Source organism: Rhincodon typus, chromosome 9 (genome assembly GCF_021869965.1).
Source record: "Rhincodon typus isolate 14 chromosome 9, sRhiTyp1.1, whole genome shotgun sequence".
Classification (NCBI taxonomy): Eukaryota; Metazoa; Chordata; class Chondrichthyes; order Orectolobiformes; family Rhincodontidae; genus Rhincodon; species Rhincodon typus.
The window spans coordinates 53262065-53281909 of record NC_063340.1 but is presented as its reverse complement, the minus strand read 5'-3'; the positions used below and the strand labels follow the sequence as shown (position 1 = coordinate 53281909).

General features: G+C 39.1%; 1 long non-coding RNA gene across 1 annotated transcript in view; it reads left to right on the top strand.

Annotated features, from left to right (window-relative positions):
- LOC125483933 overlaps window positions 1-12911 on the top strand; it is a 25481-nt gene extending 12570 nt beyond the window's left edge. The window contains exon 3 of the long non-coding RNA XR_007262797.1: window positions 12686-12911. This is a non-coding gene — a long non-coding RNA (uncharacterized LOC125483933). The remainder of the gene's footprint in view (window positions 1-12685) is intronic.
- Window positions 12912-19845: the final 6934 nt, after the last annotated feature.

Below are 19845 nucleotides of genomic sequence, written 5' to 3'. Positions count from 1 at the left end.
TGAAACGTCAGCTTTCCTGCTCCTCTGATGCTGCCTGGCCTGCTGTGTTCCTCCAGCTCCACACTGTGTTAACCCTAAATTGTATGTTCTTTTGTTCATGTGTGTGTGTGTCCGCCTAGTGGACTTCAGAGAGGTCATATGCTTTACATTGAATCTTTATAATCCTTCTTGAGGTTAGCAGGTAACAAAATTGCTCTTTCATTTCAAGAACACCTTATAATTGATTCCTTATTGCTTACATTGAAAACACTCAACAGTTATCATTGTAGGTTCATCACAAAAAATATATTGTCAACATTCTATAGTTCTTTCATCTTTTTCTCCCTGTTGTGGACTTTTCTCACTGTTCAAGGCTGGAAGCAACTCACACTATCCATTCATACGTCCAGTGGTCCCAGCCAGGAGTTATGCATTGAAGCAGAAGTTAATCAAAGATGGGATGCAACATGGAGGGGACAATTCTTTTAGCTGCAGCACCTTTGAGTGCAAGTCCTTGGTGGTTATGCTACATTCGTGAATTTATCCCACAGCACTTCTAGCAGTACACGTATACAAAATTTGCCCTTTTGAGTTCAGAACTGAAGGTTTCAAAGTTTAAACATTCCTTAAAATTATTAACATTTCCAAATAACTGTTTCACCTATTATTTATATTCCAGTTCTTTGCTAAAGTAGTTCACAGGTATTATGATTCCACCACTCGCTCTCCATGGTATCTGTACTTACCTCCACATATTAAAAGATGTTCTGATAGATGCTTCAAGTACTTCTGTGGTAAGATTTCATGGTCCAGTAGCTCTCTTTTACACATTCTCATGATCTCAAAGGAAATTTCTTGCCCCAGCACTGCATCTCCAACTAGAGGAAATCATCTTTCTCTATGCACCTTATCAAAACTCTTCATTGAGCAAAACTCAGTTTTAAATCTTCTTTTGTCCTTTTCTGTTCCAATGGAGATAATTTTATTATCTCAAGTTCTTCTTCCATCATAATTTCCTGTCCTTGGTAGCACCTTGTGCATCTACACTGTACTGGCTCTGACCATAATGAACTCTCTTTAAATAAAAATGATAAATTTGTACAAGAAATCATTCAGTTTCAGTACTCCATTTGTGGCATAATCATTACCTTGAACAAATTTAGCATCATTTTAATTATTTGTACGTTATGGCCCATTTATAAAATCAAGAATGGACGTTTCATTTACAAGTACTTACAATTTTAGGAAATTATTTATTTCATATTCACATCTAATCAGTCATCAATATCTTTCAGCACTTTAAACTGTATATACTCTATTCCATGTTTCTCCTTAAAAGATACACTAAGCACGGACCTCGGGGATATACCACTCCTAACATTTGATCAAACTTAAACCTTTTCTGTTCATCAACCAGTTTAAAAATATATTAATAAATTCCTGAATTTTGTATCAAATGTAATGCCTTCTGAATCTTCATTCATGCCACGTCTTATGGATTGTTGTTTTACTTGGCCACAGTCGCAATAAAATCTAATAAACTTGTCAAAAATATGACAGGAAATAAATTGGCCACCTAGCATCCATTTTTCAGGTACCACGTGACTTCTTATCACCACAAAAAAGTGAGAAGATGACATACATTTTTGTGGGCAGAACAGGACTCCCAGAGTGTTAGGCTCAAAGATGTTATTTCATAAAATTCTTGATCTCAAAATAGTATTGAACTCTGGTTACAAATCAAAAAAGATTTGCCTTTTGGGAAGTGAAAGTAGGAGTGGAATTCATTTCCTCTGTTGGAATTTGCTTGGTGGAGTAGGACATTTCTGTATCAGAGGAATGTCAAAAGGTCCAAGAATTTGATGCAGTATGTTCTCATGAGTAACCTGTACTAAAGCTCTTGACAGCTGAGAACTAGCACTGAGAACTTTAATTACCTTTCATTTTAGAACTAACAGTTCCCTGTGGAGCTTTGGTTGAATATTATTTAATTCTTTTTCCTTACCCTGAAAAGAAGGAAAGATAAGACTAACATCTTTCCTGGGTTTAGTACATGCTCAATAGCAATACCACCAATAAAGGGAGGAATTTAGTCCGGACTTTGGGAGTCTTGCCAGCTGGCTGGAGCCCCGATGAAAGTCCCACCTTGCCTCTCTTGGTGAAGACCCTTCATAATAATTGCTAATCAGGCACTTGAGTAATCAGTGACAGGCATTCCCAGGTTGGCTTTCAGGAGCAGCACCCACCCCCGAACTCCTTCTCCTGCCAGGTCCCTCAATCAAGTATTGAGTGCTTAACAAGAGGAGATCCACCCCAGACCCTGCCCCCACATCTGAGAGTGACAAGAAAACCTGACAGGGATTTGCTTTTGTACTCACTGTATAACTCTATTAAAGAGCGATGATAGCAGGATCACAAGGGCCTCAGTTGGCATTAATACAGAAATACTATCAAAGGGCTTTCTCACTCCAAACCCAATCAGGGAAGAGTTAGAAAAGCAGCTTGATCCACACCCACCACTTTCCAACCTGTCCTCCCACTTCCAAAGGGCTTGGGGAAGGACATTAAATTTTACCCACAAGAAGGACTCGCCATCAACTCAACTACAACTCCCACACCCCACACTCCCACTTCAACTCGGACCTAACCTCCAAACCCCAAACGACCTGACAACCTACACTTAAACTCCCCAAATCTGATACCCCGACCTAAACCCTTGGGACTCCAACTGCCTCTGGTACCCCTCCTACTCATTCCGACCAAACACCCACTAACCTAACTCACCATGAAGCCGATTTCTTCACCCCACCAACTCCCCATCGCCATCCTGACCTGACTAAATGCTCCCCCTGCTCCTTCTTCCCACTCCTCCAGAAGATCAGGCTCACCCCAGGACCCCCCAACTCTCCACTCCCTGCCTCAAACTGCCCTGACTCCTTCACCCAGTTACCTGCCACCCAAACACCATCACCCCAAGTGCACCTGAATCCATCACCCAACTGATTGCCAACCCTAACTGGCCTGGACCTGTACTCCCTCATCCACCTTGAGGCCTATACCCCTCTTCTCACATATGTCCTTCACTTAACTGCTATCCTGCCACTTCACCTACATGGCACTGTACCCTTCATCCCATCTGGCACCCTAACACCCCGCCCACTGACACCATACCACTTACCTTACACTCTTCTCAGTAGCTTTCAAAGTGACCTTTAAACCACAGAATACAGAAGTTACTGCTGAATAAGTGGGTGTGGGAGCTGATCTTTATTGCTAAGATACCTTGATGGTAAAGGAGTTGACACCAATCTTAGAAACAATAAACCAGATGTTTGTTAAAGAGATGATTAACAATTAGTTTGCCTTTCAATGTTAAGGAGGATGTATGACATTGGTGAATAATGCTTCAACTACTGCTCTCTCCTAACAATGGTTAGCTGATTGGAAGTAAACAAATTGTTGCAGAAGATTTGAGCACTACTTAAAGGTATCATCCTTATGATCTTTTATTATTCGTTTGCTGTAGTATGTTTGAAAAAGGTTTTTGAAAGAAATCAGGAGAGACTTGGGGTCACTTTCTCTAGATTTTTCCAACACTGTATCAACTTTTTTTCCCTGAACATTTCTGAGGCTTTTACCTAAAAAGGGTAAATGCTGTCCAGTATCTTGGTTGACATCTTATGGAAGTCATTAGGAGTATGTTTGATCATATGTATCTTACTTTGTCTACAGGAGTAATGGGGGCAGCCAGGCAGAACTACATTCGCTGTTGCAAGATAGGGTGCTCAAAAAGGAGAGTAGATATCTTTAAGCCTTAGACATCCTTCCTACTCTGGGCCACTGCCAACCAGATCTCCAGTACTGCACCTCTTAGTCCCAAGGCATCCGAAATGTTTGTCATCCACAATACTCCACGTTCTCGACAGAGATGGGTGACTAAACCCACATGTACTGTTTCACAAAGATCTATATGTGTTAAACCTGCATATGTTTTAGCATCGCTTAGTACGTTTAAATTATGGTAACAAGTAATTGGAACTATGATAAAACTAAACTTCCAAACAGATATGTATTATTATCACAGTACTCATTTAGTGCCTGTTTTTTACTTTTTCCTTAAAATAACCCCTACTGAATGACAGCAGGAGAAGTCCTGCAGAAAATCATGCCACTTGTGCTTTATATAATTTGGACAGAAGAATTTCTAAGGGAGCAGCTCATCGCTGAGATGTGATTCTATTCTTATTGGATCAGGTTACAGCTAAGTTGCCGAAGTACTTTGTAAGAAAGTAAAAACATCACCATGAGTTGCAATGTAGTAATAAATTAAATGCTGACATTTCATAAAAACAGGTTAAAAGTGAATTCAGTCAATTTTGATAATGTCCAGCTTGTTGAGAGGAACGACGATGGAGTCAGTAATCTGAGATCTTGAAATGGAAAATTGTCCAGAAAAAAGATCTTTAAATCAATACTTTAGATTCCAGTTCTGAAGAAAGTACGATGCTACTTGACTGGATTAATTTTATGACCAAGAGTCGAGGTTTGTTCTCAAAATGTTCAAAGGAAATTTACTTTGATGAATTGTTCTTTCAATTTTAAGTATGTAAGAGCTAGGAGTAAGTGTAGGCCATCTGGTCCTCATGCTGGCACAATTGATCAACAACTTCATGTCTAATCTACCAGAACTGCTCTTTCCCACCCTGTCCTGATATTTATTGATTTCTTTAGTGTCCAAAATCAATCAATCAGTCTCAGACTTGAATACACTCAATTGCTTTTTTAAAATAAAAAAATCATTCGCAGGACTTGGGTGTTGGTGACTGGTCAGTATTTAGTACTCATCTATTATTGCCCTAAACTGATAGACTCACTAGTCATTTGCAACAGACAGTTAAGAGTCAACCACATTGCTTTTGGCCTGCAGTCTCAGGTAGGAATAGCAACTACTATTCAATTTCCTATTTCACTTCCTATCATATGAGGGTGTAAAGGTCTGAAAGGCTTCATGCTGGTAAGTGCCTCAAATGCCACCTTTTTCAATGTCATTCAGACATGATAAGAGGCTTTTAGGGTCTCGAAGGAGTAAGACTTACTAGCTGGGTCTTCCTCATAGTCTCTGTAATAATTCCCATCACATATAACTTGTATATTGATTACTGCCATGCAATAAGCTACATTTTGTTTAAGTCAAGAGCCTCTCTCATTAGATAACTAAGTAATTTTCCTCTACACCATTAAGCTCTGTAGATCCTACCATGAAAGACAACAGAGGCAGCAAATCTATGATTTAGCTCACACAACGTGGTGAGCAGTGATGAGGATTCATCATACAACACTTCCCTAAAAGCATTTAAATGGTCACAATGTCAGCAGTGTTATACATATATAACAATCAAATGAAAAACAATTCAAATGAGCTTCACAAGAACTTCACAATTTATTTTTAATTTTGTTTAGAAGACTTAAATTTTTAAGATTGTGTAAAATGTATTTTTCTAGTTGTTTGAAAAAGCTAGTGTTTCCGTCCTGAAGAAGAGTAGAGAGTGAATATATTGTACTCCAGCATATTTCACATACAATATCTGATCTTTACATTTTGTCATGCACAATGTGCACATTGCCATTGGCTTTACTGGCATTAAACTATAGCAAAACTTGGTTAGACAATCTTTCATGTCAAGTGACTTGAAGAAATTTTCTATAGGAACTTACAATGTATATACCGACTCTTCCACACTGGACCTTAGAAGAAGTAACAGATGCATAACATTTTCTAAGTTTACTTCTGCTTTGCTTTGATGCTAGCTGAATTTTCCTCCTTAAAAGAAAGAAGAAAAAATTGAATAACGCTGAAAAGAGCGACATGTTGCCAAAGTTTTTCATGTTACACTCATCAGGACAAACGCAAGGATCTCAAGTGTTAAATGATTGTAACAATTTTAAGTGCAGGAAAAGGCTGCTGATTGGTCAGCAGGTTGACTCTGTTTAGCCAAGGTATTTTCATGGAGAAAATACTGGCAACTAAATGTTTCCCAAATTCTGGGTAATTCAAAAAAGTACGAGGCATCTATATGTTCCTTTTGTTTGCGAACTATGGGTTCCTGCATATAAATGTATGGCTCATACAGGAAATCTAATTGAGCCTCTACAAATGATCTTAAATTGATTTTAGTATGGCTATTAATACACTCAGCCTTATTCAGCAAGTATTAACCAATTTTTCTCAAAAGCCAAAACGAAACATTTACTATTTATGTGATTCTACAATCAGTAGTGTTCAAGTTCTGTACTACTAAAAGTGAGACTTGCAATTATCATGTCTCCTGTCATGACCGCAGCATGTCTTAAAGTACTTTACAACCAATTAAATTGTAGTCACTATTGTAATGTGGGAAATTAGAAGACACATTTATTGCCTCCTAATTAAGTCATATCCAGGCTGTATTTGGTTGCATTTTGACTGTTATTTCATAAATCTTGTGGCTGCCTGAACTGTGCCTGTGCTATAAATGTTAAGTGCACTCATCACCTTCACAGCCACAGGGAAAGCTGTAGGATTTATAGCAGGTCTTCATGCAGCAGATGAAAGTGCTATCCCATTGCCACTTTGGTGAACAAACTCATCTTCTGCATATCCCCTTGGGTGTTAATATTCATAAATGGTCTCTCTGTTACGTATATATTCTGTGGGAAAATATCAGTTGGAATTCATTGTCTTTACAAAGTCATGCCCATATGGCACACCATATGTGCTCCTGACAATGGAGTGGTGAAGAGGTGGCAGGCAGCAGATTTTCTAGTGGCATTACTCCATCAGAAACAGTCGGTAGCAAGTCCAGATCAGTGAAGGCAGAAAGACAAAAAAAAATTCTCAGCATCAGAGATTGCTACTGAATTTGTAAAATCTTCAAAATATAGACTCCAACTGGATTAGCTAATACCAGCACCAACTGTGCATTTTAATTCTAGTGAAAGTTATCCTAAATGCCTTGACAGTGTAAAACCATGGAACTCAGAGCTGTTCCAACAATAGGCCTCATTACAATAGATGTTAAATTACTCATGCAATTTATATATTCTAACATGTAAATTGATTCAGGATAAATCTTGGCCCGGATATCCTTCTTTCTGCTCTCAACTTGTACCAAGGGATCTCTTACATGGATCTGAGAACACAGATGGAGCCTTCATTTAACATATTATCTAATAAACGGCTTCTCCATCAGTGCAGTAGCCCTTTTATTGATGTTTAAATTACTGCCAAATGAGTCTTAGGTGCAAGATTAGAGAAGGTTCACTTTTCTAATTTGAACTGTTGCAGGTAAGCATATAGTATCTATAGGACTTCACTGATCTTGATGGTCATGTCACTGGACTAGTAATCCAGAGGTCAAAGCTAATGCTGCAGCACCAGTGCATCTGGTGGAATCCAAATTCAATTAATTAATTAGTTAATTTTAAACATCTGGAATTGAAAGCTAGTTTCAGTGATGGTGCCATGATACTATCACTGACTGTTGTAAGAAAAAAGCCATCTAACACTAGAGCATTAAGACTCTGTGAAAGAGCTCAACAGCATAAACAGCCGTAACAGCCTAATAGCTATTCAGTTCAATCAAGCCATTACAGCAAAGTCAAAAAGGAACACAACCAAACAGATCACCTGGCACCTGTAGACACTAGAAACCACAACACCACACCCAGCTGTCAATGCTGCAATGTCTTCCCAATGAGCATGCAGGGGATTGTGACAAAATTGGGAGATCCATCTCACTAACTAATTAGGCAACAGCCTGACAAAGCCATACTTTCCAAACTGTACCATATAATGGCCCAGACACCATCATCACCATCCCTGGCTATATTCTATCCTACAGGCACAACAGACCCAACAGAAGGGTTGGTAACACGGTGGTGTACAGTTTCAAGGGAGTTGCCCTGGGTCTCATCAGTAACTGAGGACCTTGCCATCTCATATCATCAGGACAAACACAAGCAAGGAAATCTCTTTGCTGATTACTACTGACTGTTCCCCTTCGGCTGATGAATCAGTATTCCTCTATGTTGAACACCACTTAGAGGTGGAATATGGTTGTCTTGAAGGACATATCTGCCAGATTGGATTTGTAGCAGGTGTTAAGGGAACCATAAAAAGGGGAAAATAGTAATAGATATTCTCATCCCCAATGTTCCCATCAAAGGTGCATCTGTTCATGACAGTATTAGGTAGGAGTGATCACCACAGTGTCCTTTTGAAAACAAAGTCCAGTATTCACACTGAGCATACCCTCCATCAGGCTATACGTCACCACCACCACTGTGTTAAATGAGATAGAGCTCGAATGGACCAAGCAGCTCAGAATAAATGTCAACTTTCAGCCAACTCAATTCACCCCACATTTATCAAGTTACATATGCAGACAATATGTACTACAAAAGCCCTGACTACAATCTGGCAATAATACTGAAGACAATACTGAATAACACTGTACTCCAGAACTCAATGAACCTCTAGCCATGTTACTCCAGTAGAGCTACAATATTGGTATTTCCTGCAATATATTGAAAATTTCCCTTTGCTATAAAAGTCAGGGCATCTGTTTGAATCAAATATAACCTCATCATTCTTCTCTCAATCATCATCAGAGTGATGCAATATGTTGTCAACAGTGCTGTCGACTGGTACTTACACAGTAACAATCTGATCACTGATGTTTACTGATGATTACACAATGTTCGGTACTATTTTCGACTCCCCAGATACTGATGCAGTCGGTGCCAGTATGCGGCAAGACCTGAACAACATTCATGGGCTGATCAGCAGCAAAATTCAAAGCATGCAAGTAGCAGGCAATGACTATCATTGACATGACACCCCCTTGACATTGATTGGCATTGCGATCAGTTTCCTTGGGCAGGGTTTACTATTAACCCAAAGCCAAACAAGACAAGCCATGTAAATATTGTAGCTAGAAGATGCTGGGAATTCTGAGGCAAGTAATTCATCTCCTGTCTTCCCAGTCCATCATCTAAAAGGCGCAAATCAAGAGTTTAATGGAATGCTCCCCATTTTTCTGGATGTGTGCAGCTTCAACAACTTGCAAAAAACGTGACATGATCCAGGACAAAGCAGCCCATGTATATACAAGATGCATTGCAGCAACTCAGCAAGGCTTCTTTAACGGTACATTGTAAACCTATGACATCTACCAGCTCAAGGACAGCAGATGCATGAGAACACCACCACATACAAGTTCCCCTGCTGTCACACACCACCCAGACTTGGAATTACATTGCTATTCCATCACTGTTGCAGGATTAAACCCCTGGTAGCACTGTTTGTATACCTTCACCAGGTGGATTGCTGTGACTCAGCTATAAGTCAGAGAATGCGGACCTTACCAGCGAAGCCCACATCCCATGCAAGAATTTTTAAAAATAGATAACAGGAAATGACCAAGATGGAAAAGAGCCTATGTCAGTGAAAGGGTGAAAACAGATGCAAAATGGTGCAATGGTAATAATGAATATCTGTTTGAATATCTGGTTTTAGTATGCAACTTCAGTCTGAATTGCTAATTCGAGTTGCCTGGAGGCACTATATCGGGGGCATCTGCAGTTTAACACCGAAGTATTGATGAGACGCAATTTTTGTGGAGCAGTATATGGGAGCTTCACAAACATATTCCCACCAAAGTATAGAACGTGCTGGCTGATGTGCAGCAGCTCATCTCTGGACAGGACAGGGATCATATAAGAAGACCACACAGATTCTTGGACACTGTCCTGCAGGTCCTGGTGGAGTAGGTCCAGAGGAGGAGAGATGTCATGTACCCACAGGGGAGGAAAGCAGGAAGCAATTCACCTCGTCCTTCTGTGCCTCCCATCCCTCACTCCTGTAACAGCTGGTGCTACTTCCCAAGACTTCTTTCCTCCTCCCTTCGTCTTGCAAACCAAGAGTGTCACCTATGGTGTTGATGAGTAAATACTCCCTTTCTCCTAATAACTGCTTACTATTCTTAGGTGGAATTTTGAGAATTTCAAGAATAAAAGTCAATAAAGAGTTGTTGAAGTCTTGACCACATGATCCAGAAAGTCACTTGATTCATTTCAAATTCTCAGCAGCCAGTGAAATGTAAAAATTAACGTACCTTCAATGTGGCATTCAAACTTCTCAGTGAACATTTGTTTACTCCCTATCATCTAGCCTAAAAATAAAGCATCACCCACATAGGCGGCTTGCAGTCTCTTTATTGACTGCGACCAGGCAATTTAACTGTCAATCAATCCCGTAATGATCCTCTGGGCAACTGTTCTTAATACAAGTTTTAACTCCTTTCACAAGATAGTATCTTATGGTGAACAAAAGGGAATCTAGTTTTCCAACTTCAACCCCTGTCACAGCCACCTCTTCACCTCATTAGCACCTAAATTATACTGTATTATAAGGTTCTGAACATTAATGCCGAAGAACACCTTAAACACCACCCACTTTGATAGAGTCATGTAAATCATACAGCACAGAAACAGAGCCTTTGATCCAACTTGTCCATGCTGACCGAGTTTCCCAAACTAAACTAGTCCCATTTGCCTGCATTTGGCCCATATTCCTCTAAACCATTCCTATTCATGTACCCGTCCAAATTCCTTTTAAATGTTGTAACTCTACCTGTATCCACCACTTCCTCCGGTAGGTCATTTCACATACGAACCACCCTCTGTGTGGAAAGGTTGCCTCGCTGTTCCTTTTAAATTTTTCTCCTCTCGCCTTAAAATTATGCCCTCTAGTTTTGAACTCCCCAACCCCAGGGAAAGAATTCTGCTATTCAATTTATCTATGCCTCTCATGACTTTATAAAACTCTACAAGATCAACCCCTCAACTCAAGCACTCCAATGAAAAATGTTCCGACTTATGCAGCCTTCCCTTATAACTCAAACCCTCCAGTCCTGGTAACATCCTTGTAAATCTTTTCTGCACCCTCTCCAATTTAATAATAATCAGCAGAAGTCAATATTTCAGTTGTCCTTTGAGCTCTCGGTGTTCTGATGTTTTAAAATCAGTGCTATCATTGCACACTTTTCCTTCAGAAGCCCAGTGAAAGATGGTTCTCCAGTTGCTTCCACTTTGCCAGTCAAAAATCTATCTTCCTGCTCTGCCAAAACTGGTTCCCTGAAATATAAGCTGGTTTGTGTAGTTTAGTATCTGAGTTTGTTATTTTCAAGCTTGAAAATTGCACATGCTGTCTTTCATCTCCAGTATGTTAAACTTATTACACAGGTGCAAATGAAAAGAGATGAGGGTCTTTTCACATCTGAAAGATGTTATGATTCCCAGCTGATGGTACCACTGTGAAGTGAGATACTAGAATAAGTTTGGCCTGATAGATTTTTTTAAAGCCAAATGATAGTCACTGAAACATAGTCACATGAGGCTTCGAAGTGTCTTTAATAACAGGACAGACATTTATTACACAAATGGGAAACAACAAACCAAGCTATATAAACATAGAAAATAGTGCAAAATATTCATGAAACATCGCAAAACAAAGTCTCAATTCATTTCCTGATACTATCCATTAGCGAGTCAAATCTGTAGAAATGACTCCTTTTAACAATCTTAGTCTTAACAACTTCAACTTAATTGATTCTTCTTGATTCTTTCTGGTGAACTGTCAAGCCTTCTTACACAAATACATAAAAAAAAACTCAGAGCATAGACTGTCACCTTCTCCAACAGACTGCAGATTTCTAACCAAACATTCTTGGTCTGGAAGTTTCACAAATTCAACTTTTCTATTCAGGTAACTGGGCTTTCCCTGAGCTGTCCTATACTCAATTATAGGAGGAAGACTATACTTGCATCTCACCCAAGTCAGGTCTCCCCAAATACTACCTACAATTTTTCTGAGGGATTTTCTAAGCTAAAATCCACCCTTAAGTGTTGAAAGCTAAGTGCCTTCAATGTTTGCACTCCCTGATATAAACCATTGCAGTAAAAGCAATTCTGCATTAGTAGCCCAGGGAGTGCCTACTTCCTCATACTCACTGAATTAAGTCACTGTTCTGGAAGGACTGTCTCACCTAGATACTTTTGTAAACACTTTGGCAAAGTAATCATCCGCATATGCCGCTACTTTAAAATCTAAACTGTAAAAATTATTTCTTTGTATTTAATATGTTTATATTTTAATATGTATTATTAATTATAATATATTAACTTATATATATCACATATCACTCAAAATTGGTTTGTGTGGTTTCAGTGTCTTTTGATAATATGTTCATTCCAGTTCAGATTATGTTGTTTATTCTATATTTGTTTCATGAAGCATGGTTAACCTATAAGTTCAGCTAATTGTTGTGGCCATCAGTGCTTTTCCCTTTTAAAACCATTTCAAATCAGATATTAAAATCATATGATGTAATTCCAAAATGAACTGTCCATATTTTATTACTATCCACCGGAATTGCAGGATATTTTGATATCTGTTTTGCAAAAAGCAATTGATTCAAGATCAATTGATAATTCTAAAACTAAGATTGATAGTTTTCTGGAACATAAGTAAGTCTAAACAGTTAAATCACGATTAGACAGGATGTCATCAAATGGCAGAATAGACTCAAAGGTGATATGACCTGTTCCTGTTCCTATGTACTTGACAATCATGCTGACTATTCATTATTATTTTGGGTCAATCCAGTTCAGGAACAAGAACCTGATCAAGAGACCTTTTCAAGATCCTCAAAAGAAAACATTTAGTGGAGACCTCCTTGATAAACATTCCAAATGGTTTACAGAAGAAAGACAGGCTTTCACTCCAAGAATATTGAAGAATAGAGCAACATCATTCCTTTTGAAGTACAAGTATTATACAGCACCAAAAAAGATGCAAGACAATTCAAATGTAACTCCAACATGCAACAGGAGAAGCACTGATGCTAACATTGAAAGGTATTTTTGTTTGCATTGTAAAATAAGATGAAACTTAAAGATAAATTCTAGTATGTATGTTTAACTAATGACAATTATATTTTAGCATATTTCTGGTCAACAAAAAAATTAACTGCTACAAAAAAAAGAATAAATAACCTGTGTGTATTTTTCATTTAATAAGATGGCTTCTATTGTTTCGGCATAATGCTTAGCTATTTATTTCTGGTCTTTAGGCATCTATCTATCTTAGATAAGCACATCCAACCAGTTAATGATTCTTCATCATCCTTTTAAAAATGTCTTTCTGACGTAACAATCGAACTACAATAATACTTCTGAGGAATTCAGAAGTTGTCTTAAGGTTCTACAAATCAAATAGGTACAAGACTTGGCAAGCTCTTCTCCCAGAATTGATTCCTTCCCAATTCCATTTTTGAGCCAGAAATTTTCGTCAGTCCCCCCTCTTTCCTCCCTACTGGGAATAGATAGGCAGGTAGTGGGGGCTTAAATCAGGTGCCATTGGCAGGATGATGTGCCCTACCCACCTCTGCTAATATTTTACCCATGGGAGGTACATGTTCTGTGGTCCACCCATCTTTGGTCATTTAATAGTCACTTAATACACCCCTCTTGCTGCTTGTAGTATTTTTACAGTGGCAGAGGGATATGATAGATGTGCTCATGCCATGTGGTGAAGTTGCCAGGTATACCCTGGCAGCAGATTGAGTGGAGGGGAGGGCGGCCAGCGGTGATGAGTGCCTTCTGTTTGGTCACTCTGTGCCCCAGGAAAGACTCCCCACCTCCCAAGTGGCAAGGGTGACACTCCCTTTGTTCCTCTCCCCCTCCAGCCTTCTAATTGCCCATATGGGAGTGGATGCAATAACCTTGGGCAAATCAACTGTAAAATCTGGTAGTGACTTCCTCGACCAATAGATACTGGCTTGCACCTTGCTCACAAGCTGGTGAGTGGGGCCACTATTTCTATATAAAATTCCTGCCTTGTTTTCTGAACATAATCTCTGACCTGCCCCATACTGATAGATGAGGTTAACAATCATTAAGTGGCTGTCAGTGTTGATGGTACTGTATATATAAATACAATTTGCCGATTGAGCTCATTAAATTTAAGTCAAGGTGAATGGCTATGCTTGGAATTATGAATAGTGTATGGTATTTCTCTGATGCTAACATCACAATGTAAGAACTTATTTATTGGTGCACACTGGAACAATTTTCAACAAATACAGAATTGGAAAACTATTCAATACCATGGATACAAAAAATAGTGAGGTCTCAAACTTTGAATGTTCTCCAAATTTGCTTCATGAGCCACAATGACCGAGTTCTTACCTATTCCTTCTACTAGAGCGTATGGTTAATGTTATAATGGAGCATTTTGCTCAATGATTTGCACAGTGCATGCAACACAACAGAGAGCAGCAGCAAAAGGTACAGCGACTTTGGGTTGTGGGCAATATAGAAAGAATGTCCACCAGAGCCTTGATGGACTGCTATGAACCATTGCAATTGTATTGAATGACAGGTAGAAAATTCTGCAGCCTGTGGGATTTGAACAGCAAGTTAACACTTTGTTGGTAAAAATGTAACAATAAAACATGGAAGCACTTTTAAAGAAATATTAGTCATTGGCCACTAGGTAATATGGATGTGAAGTAATTCTGTAAGTACTTTTAACAGAGAAGATAGTGCAAAGAGAATAAAAGTGTTCTATATTGACAAGTAGAATACTATAATATATATATAGATGTGACAAACTCGCTGACAAAATTAAAAGTAAACAGATGCAAAGGATTCAAGGGGATCTCATGAAGTATCCTGAACAGGGTAGGCCCTGAATTCTGGATCATCCTTCCTGGTGGTACTATTAATTGGTACACTTGGGCCTGCTGTCCAATTAAGGGCAGTGAGATAGCTCTCTCAGAAAGCTGATAGCTCTACAGCCTAGACTGCATCACCCAAGAAGGTTGACGCTGCTGAGGCTGCAAGAAAAAGTGCATCTCCATTTTTAGGTGCCTTCATAAGCAGTTGGAATGTTTTTTCTCTGTCTGGTAGGCACTGGTGATCAGAGGAATAATCCCATCAGCTGTGAGTGTAGGACCACAAGAGCGGCGTTTAAGAATGGAGTCCCCTTCACCTGGGCCATGGAGGCTTCAGTACTGCTGGACCCTCACCCCACCCCTGCCCCTGCAAGAGACTGAAGAAAAGCCATGTGATTGCCAGCAGCCCAGGGAAATGGCCCTACATTGGTTCTTTAACTGGCTAGGTTGACAAAGCCTCTGCTGTTGAGGCTTACACACACAACTGTCAGTTCAATTACCACTATGATCCTGTTTGATATTCCCTTCTATCAAGTTTGGGTTGGAATGACAGGCTAAAGTGAGAGGGTACAATATAAGTAAATGGGGAGGCAGGCAGGTAATGGTGAGAAGAACTATGCCCGCAGCTCAGAAGAAATTGATTCTTAAACTGACTTGATGTGGTTCAAAACATGGAATTTGTGAGTTTGTCTTTTCAGGAAGGAATGTGAAACAACTGTTTTCTAAATGTTGCATTTTAATGAATGTGAAATTTGATCCAATCGTAAAATTTTGTGACATTGTAGCAATTAAAATACTTCAAAATGCTTTATACTCCAGAGTATTTCTGATGCTCTGTTTTCATGTTTTCTCAGAAATATGCCTCAGGGAAAATTCCTCTTGATCTTGGTCAGGTTATCTCATTGAAACTTACAAAATACTTAAAGGGATAGAAAGGGCAGATGCAAGTAAGATGTTTCTCCTGTTCTGAGAGTCAAGAACTAATGGACACAGTTTAAAAATAGGGGCAATGCCACTTAGGTCCAAGCTAAGGAGAAAAACGTTTATTCAGAAGGTTGCGAACTTTTAGCATACTCTAGCACAGAAGCCTGTGGAAGCTCAGTCCTTGATGATGTTTAAAGTAGAAATTGAATAATTTCTGATTACCAACAGTGTACAGGGTTTTGGGGGTAAAGCATTGAAGTGTTCAATCCACCATGACTGTACAAAATAGTAGGGCAGGTTCAATGGGCTGAATAGCCCCCTCCTATTCCTATGTTCCCAAATAGTGTAGCAATAATCTATGTTCCACAACAGTATTGCACTTCTAAAATCTCAAAAAGTCTGTCTATCACAGCCATAGTTTCCTAATCTATCCTCCCTGCAAGGCATCACTCTGTCATGGCTTACAGTCTCCAGTGTTCTATTAAATATTCTTACCGAAGTTTTCTGTAATTCTCTGTTCTGTCTTATTTAGCACCTGCTGGCAGGAGATTACACTGAGCTTTTTAATCACTTGAAACAAAAACAAAAATGCTGAAAACAGCCAGAATGACAGGAGCAGAGACGAGAAGCCAAGAAAGGCCAATTCTTACTGAGTTTGTGACATTGTCAGCCGTGGATAGGCCATCACTGTTTATCGAGCATTGATTGACAATGAGCAGGGTCAACAAAGTGATACACCAGGTCTTTCTCACTTCTTTCCACTTGGCTGGCTTTGAGGGTGGCCTTCCTTTTTGATATCCCCAGTACCTGCCCAGGGAGCCCCATTATCACATTGCCAAGTTTATGTTCACTTCGTCTTGTAAGCTTCTTATGAAAATAGAAACTTTTAGACACTGGAAATAACTAAATATATTGGACCACATCTTTGTGGTGCATGTAACAGTGTATCCACTAGCATTCACTGTTATGAATGAGTAAATCAGGCAGCAACGTAAAGCATTTAAGTATGTGCAGTTAAACCAAAAAGCAGGAAGTTGCTACCTGAGTTACTTTGCTCTTGAGCATACTTTGTTGCACCAATATGCTAGTGAGAAAATTGGTATGCACAAATATGTAACACCATAAAGTTACCCACCAAATATCCATTCAAATATGAACAACCTGTTTGTAACATTTTCTTTCTGTCTCTTTTATCTTTCTTGCACTTACACATTTCTTCCTTTCTCTTTAATTCTGTTTTATCTATATGATTTTAGATTTTTTTTAACTTACACTTCCTGCTTTAGACTCTGTAGCCAGATCTTTAGGTCTACATTCGTGTCAAAATGGATTGTGGCAGTCAAAAAGGTTAGGCAGCATCCAATTACAGAGTTCCCACCCCATTCCCAGAGTGCCTGATATTTACGATGTCAGCATAAGACTGTGGATAGTGAGCCCACACTCCGCAATCCCACCTTAGACTATACCATTGCAAAAATGGGCATTTCTAATATACCACTATTCTTTTGGTATCAAAACCATTCTGGTAGGAGACATGGTTCATGGCACCTTACTGTCTCAATAGTGAAACCATGAAACAATCATTGATTGTCACAGAGACCCAGTCTGGTTCAATATTGTCCTTTAGGGAGGGATATCTGCCATCCTTGCCTGATGTGGTCTACATGTGACTGCAGACGACAGCAATGTGACTGACTCTTAACTGCCCTCTGAAATGAGCTAGCCAGGCACTCAGTCAACAGGAAATTATAAATGGCCATCAAATTCTGGCCTTGTTAGCGATGTCTACATCCTATGAAAGAATACATTTTAAAAATTATATTTCCCATGCTCTTTCCATGTGCCTTCCATTATCCCATACCTCTTTAATGCTTCCTGCATCTCAATTTCCATTCACTGTACATGTGCTATGTACGAAACCTATAAACTACATAATAATAATGAAAATTCTTCACAATGCTGGTAAAAAGGAAACCCATTCAAAAATCTCTTTTGAAAAAAAAACTGCTGCTCTTTCAGCCTTATAAAAATGTCAATCATTCTATCAATAACAGAAGCTTTACCCCCACTTCATACCTTTTATTCCTGTCCAAGTGAACATAGATAATGAAAAATCACATCCCAGAAACAATAAACTACAATAACTTCATAAAGTTATCAATCTTGCAAAACTTCAACCTGTGAAAAAAGACCCCTGCAGAGCTGATTCCATAGAGTGCAACCAAATATTCATAATGAGGCCATCTGGAGAAACAAATGTCTGACCATCTCCTTCTGTTTCTACAATTCCCCAATAACCTCATTGTGAATGTCACTCTCCCATGCAACCCATGTAACCCTTGAAGTTTACTTACTTCAAGTGCACATCCAATTTGTTTTCGAAATCATTGATCGTCCATCACCTTTGTGGCAGTGAACTTCTGGTCATTACCAGTCACTGTATGAAGTGTTCTCCCTCATATTCTCTCTACGTCCCTTGCGCAAGACTTTCATTCTGCGTAATTTAGTCCTTGTATCATTTGCTAGTGGAAGTAGGTCTTTTCTTATCCAAATCTGTGCTGACTAACTGCAATTAATTCAAAGCTCTTCAAATCCTTATTGACTTTTATTCCCTGATTGTTTTTTACTAAAATCTCGCACACCACTCAACTATTTTGTCTGTAGTTACGAGGACTGCCCCATGCCTATTCTTGTATAAGGATGTCACATTTGCCAAGCCTCTGGCCCCTCTTTCATATCAAGAGAAGATTGAAAGATCATGGCAAGCCCTTCCACTATCAGCACTCACACTTCTCTCAGCAACCAGGGGTGCAAGTCATCAGGATTTATCTATTCTAAGCACCTGCTTTTAAAATACCTCCTCTCAAACATTTTACCCAATCCATTGCCTCTACTGTTTCCACATCCATGATATTTTGTTAGATTTCTCTTCTTAAGTAAACACTGATAAAAGTATTCTTGCCTTATCGTGGGTCTCTAAGCACTTATCACCCTCTTTTTCTCCAAGAGAAGAGCCGCTGTATCACGTACAACCCATTTGCTATTTACATGCCAGTAGAAGACTTTTGACTCCTTTTATTTATTGACTGCCATATATTCTCATACTCTGTCTATATGTTGACCATACCAGATCTACCTCTTCACCACCTCTCTCAATCCCTCGGCTGTAATTAAGATATATGTCTGCTTCTCCAACTTCCAGTATTGCACGGAGAAAATGTTTCCTCCAATGAAGTATTGGAAAGATCAAAGCTATTGTCTTCCAACTACTAGAAATTCCATTCTCAAACCCCGAGTTCTGTTCCTTTAACTGAAAGCTGTTTGATGTGGAACAAGGTTTTTTACACCTGTCCTTATTCATGCCTTTGTTGCCTGTAGACAAGCATCCCATGTTGTACACTTTCTGAACCTCAGGTTATCCAAAATTTTGTTGCCATATCCAAACACACACCAAATTAATTCATCCATCACCCAGGTATTCGCTGACCTACATTGACTCCCTTCCTACCTCTATGCTCTTTCTCAACACTACACACTCTGCAATATCTGTGTTCCACTAATTCTTACCTTTTAAACATTCCCAATTTTACAGCAGCTGCTGAAATCATAGGCTCAGGAATTCTCTTTTAAAACATCTGGACAGGCTACCTTTCTTTCCTCTTTAAGATATTGATCAAGCTTTTCATCCTCTGTCTGAATAGCTTCTTGTATGACTTAACGTCAAATGTTGTTTGATAATGCTCCTTTGAACCACCTTGAGACACTTTGCTATGTTAAAGGTAATGTATAAATGCAAATTATTGTGGTTATAGTGAAACCCAGTGCCGAGAGCTAGAGTAACAATGGGGTTAATAGGTAACAGAGTTCAACGTTGTGAAAGTGGATCAATTTAGGAAAGGAAAAGGAGTAAAATCCAGATATAGTTCCAGAAGTATAGCATGAGACAGACTTTACAAATGGGTAGAATACAGTGAGATTCTGGGAGTATAGCCATGCAACTGTTACTATTAGAGGGTGAAGAGTGTGCATATACTTGTTACTAGAAATCTTCCTCCAGCTTAACAGCTTTATCAGCCCAGGCAATGGCAGAAATGCTGCAATTCAGGACTAATTTGCCAATGTGTAGCCAGCTAGTGAAACAAGATACTGCAAGTGCTGAAGATCT